Source organism: Carassius auratus, unplaced genomic scaffold (genome assembly GCF_003368295.1).
Source record: "Carassius auratus strain Wakin unplaced genomic scaffold, ASM336829v1 scaf_tig00023679, whole genome shotgun sequence".
In the NCBI taxonomy this organism is placed as follows: domain Eukaryota; kingdom Metazoa; phylum Chordata; class Actinopteri; order Cypriniformes; family Cyprinidae; genus Carassius; species Carassius auratus.
This window is the reverse complement of record NW_020525290.1, coordinates 59,150-63,151: the sequence shown is the minus strand read 5'-3', so window position 1 is coordinate 63,151 and position 4,002 is coordinate 59,150. Positions and strand designations below refer to the sequence as shown.

The 4,002-nt window shown below is 34.0% G+C and overlaps 1 pseudogene; it reads left to right on the top strand.

The window, feature by feature from the left end:
• The first annotated feature begins 6 nt into the window (after positions 1-6).
• LOC113077980 (ankyrin repeat and SOCS box protein 2-like) lies at positions 7-3,753 on the top strand (annotated as a pseudogene).
• The last annotated feature ends 249 nt before the right edge of the window (positions 3,754-4,002 follow it).

The following is a 4,002-nucleotide window of genomic DNA, read 5'->3' as shown; positions in this document are numbered from 1 at the left end:
CAAACAGAAATCAGACACCGCTCATGCTGGCCGTGAGTCGCAAACACGTTTCTTGTGTCAAGCACCTCTTAGAGGAAGAAGCTGATCCTAACCTGGCAAACAACCAGTGGGAGACGCCACTGTACAAAGGTAAAACATTTTAGCATGATATCTTTCAACAACTAATGACCAGGAAATGGTCTGAATAATCGCTCTTGATTTTTACAGCATGTGAGAAAGCTAATGAAGAGATAGTGGAGCTTCTTTTGAGATTTGGAGCTTCACCAAGAAAAGCCTGTGTTCAAGGTGGGACTCCGCTACATGAAGCAGTGAGGAACAAAATGTTAGAGATCTGTAAGATGTTGATAAATGCAGGGGCAAAGCTGTGGGCCAGAAATGTTTATGGCATTGATGCTCTGTTTACGGCTGCTCAGTGTAATGCTGTTGATGTGCTTAACTACCTAATATATAAAGGTAAGATTTATATATATATATATTGTTTTTTGGATGAAAAACAGAAATAAAAAGTATTAATTACTCAGGTTTATTCTAGTAGCATTAACCTTTTGATCTATTCTTTAGGTGGTGATATAAATACCCAGGCAAATGATGATGCAACCGCATTGTTTGAGGCCTCAAAGAATGGTCATGCTGAAGTTGTTGAGATACTCTTGTCAAACGAGCTGATGTTAACAAAGCCAACAAAACTGGATTACTTCCTATTCATGTTGCAGCAAAGAATGGTCATGACAGGTTAGAGGGCATACTACAGTTCATTTAATATTTTATCATTATAACATGGCTCTTTGGAAAATGTAATCATGGTGTTTAGTGATTTGCATGAATCAAAGCATACAGCTATATGGTGGAGCACAACATTACAAACTTATAAATGAAAGAACAAATATTTTTAAAAAGGAGCTAAGACACAAGGGTGCAAGTCTGTGTATTAATGAAGGAAATAACTACAGTCCCATAAAGCATTGCAAATGCTATTAAAAACAATGGAATTTTTATTTTATTTTTTTAGATAGAGAAACAATATTTTCCTTTTTATTGCATGTATATTCAAGTGTTTTTAAAAGCATGCAGAGATTTCAGTGGCTTCATGGGAATTGTCTGGAGTTACATTGTTCTTTTGACTTGCTTTGCTCCCTGCGATTCTCTGATTTGTGGAGCGTTCTTTGAAGCTTCATGGGTAATGTAGTTTTCCACTGTTCAAATGTTATACATGATTATTAAAAAAAATAAGTTGAAAATAGTGTGAGCTAATGGCTCCAACAAATGTAATATGTTTTGTAAATTGTAATGGAATAGTTTTTTTTTTTTTTAGCTGAAGCTCAATCATAATTCAACCTACCAGTAAAATTATAAAACAATTTCAGTTTATGTCCATGTATTTCTTTATTTGGCATATAACCATGTAATAAGTGGAAAGTGACAGTCTGCCAATCATTATCACTAAATTAACCCTTTACAGTGCACATGTCTTACTAAGCCAAGGTATGCAGATTTTTATGCCTTCTTTTTAATTCAAGTACTGATTAAGAAATAAATATGACTCATTCTCATCTCCCTCAGCATTGTTGCCATGCTAATCCCCAGAACTAACATGGTCAAAGTTAGAAACTCCGGCATCAGTCCTCTTCATTTGGCCGCAGAACGTAACAGAGATGATGTTCTAGAAACATTAATTGAGGGAGGATATGATGTCAACGTAAAGCTGTCAGATGATTGGTCAAATATGTATGAAGATCATCGCAGCACAGCTCTGTACTCAGCTGTGATAAACGGAAACACTGAGGCTGCTGCTATGCTGTTAGAAGCAGGTGCTGATCCAAACCTGGATATCTTCAACCCCCTGCTGGTGGCTGTAAGGATAGCAAATATGGAAATGGTGACCTTACTGGTGAAGCACGGTGCTAATGTCAATGCCCTGCTGCCAACTCATCCTACCAGCTTCCCAGCAGTATTGGTTTTCTGTATGAAGTACAAAGTGATGATGAAGTACCTGCTGGACAATGGCTGTGATGCACTAGCATGTTTTAACTGTCAATATGGCAGTAATCCTCATCCCCCCATCAAACAAAGACGAAATGCACAAGAAACAATGTATTTTTTAAATGATGAACCAGGATACTGTGTAGAGGTATAGATATATGTATATATATATATATATATATATATATATATATATATATATATATATATATATATATTTTTTTTTTTTTTTTTTTTTTTTTTTTTAAGACCAAAATGTCTTATAAAATATTTTCTTATAAAACTGTCTGTATGCTTTATTTAATTATTTTTATATTATTCTTTAAATAATTTATTTATTTAAAAAAAAGAATTTTTAGTTAATTCAATAATTTGTATTTCTTTATTTACAGTTTTGTGAGATCATCTCTACTCCTTCATTCATCAGCTGGGGAGGAGCCATCATAGACACATTACTTGACTATGTGGGACATGTTAAACTCTGCTCTCGAATAATTGAACTTCTAGAAAGCAACAAAGATTGGGCTCATATTAAAGAAAGATCAGGTAAGAATATTCTTTATAATCTCTTAATATGCAGTACTGAATTATTTTTTTTACAAATGAATGGAACTAAACTGAAACCCAAACACTCTCTTTATCAGTTCTTCCTTGCACTCTGATGCATCTGTGCAGACTCAAGATTCGTCAACGACTGGGCATTCACAGACTATGGCAAATCAGTGCTCTTCCTCTACCAGGGAGACTGCTCAAATTTTTGAGTTATGAACGGGAATCATTTGAAAATATACCGTGATGAACAGCAAGCAATACTTAATTGTTTACAGAACATGCTGCTTTAAATCCTTTTGTGACAGGCATTGTGTAATTAATTTTACATTTAAAAGCTTGAGATCTGACAGTCATTTAGCATAATTATTTTCTGTTCGTATGGGTAATTATTTTCAATGTAAATAAAATAATATTCAAATGTATATAGTATACATAGAGTATAAAATAGCAGAACATGCACACAAGTAACTCCAGCATGGCTTTCAGTTTTGAAATATGTAAATGTATTTACATAGGTGCATAACTAAAAAGTACATTTAGTTGCACACTAAGGCTTTTTATTATGTGACTATAAGTCACTATGCATTAAACACCTAATATGAATTTATAATATCATGAAGACAAACTGCACTTGTAAATTAGTTAAGTGATTCCTGAGTAAAATTAGAGCTTAGCATAATGAAGATGTCCTGTACACATAATTAGAATTGTAAATTAGTTAACAGTGATTTAACTTTTTAGATTCCAAGCAGAATTTAAGCTTAGAGTTTTCTGTAAATCCTGCAGTATTATTGTAAATTTGTGGTGTTTTCTATGGGCTTGAGACTGTCTCTGTGAACTTGCAGTGAAATAAAACTCTCGCATCTGCACAGTTTTGTTTATGTTTGTTGAACTATCATTGCTGCGTGACAGATGAGTGTGAGCTGGTCGTCAAAATCACAAGTTTTTATAAACTACATAAAAACAAAGGTAAAGTGAACCAGCTGCAGTAAAACTTCAGGCCAATTCACAGTGCGGCGACAGACCCAGACAAGTGTGTCACTTCTCAGACATCCAAGACCCAACAAACACTGATTTAACATGTTCAGTCATTGAAAACAAGTGCTGGCCAATGTTAACAGATGCTGACAGGTTCATTAGAATCTCAGACTACTATATGATGTGCATAAAGGTAACTGTGGATTAGATAAGCTCTATAAGTACCAATAAGCCAAACACATTTAAACATAACCTTTGCAACCATTCTTGCTCTGAACTTAGAATCTTGTCCTTTTAAAAAATAAATAATAAATCAATAAATATAGAGTTAAGATAGTTCACCCGAAAATGAAAATTCTGTCTTTAATTTCTCATACATATGACGTTCCAAAACTGTAAGAACGTTATTCATCTTCAAAAATAAAGACATTTTTATATTTTTGAATAAATCTGAGAGCTTTCTGACCTTGCATAATCAGCACTGCAACTGGC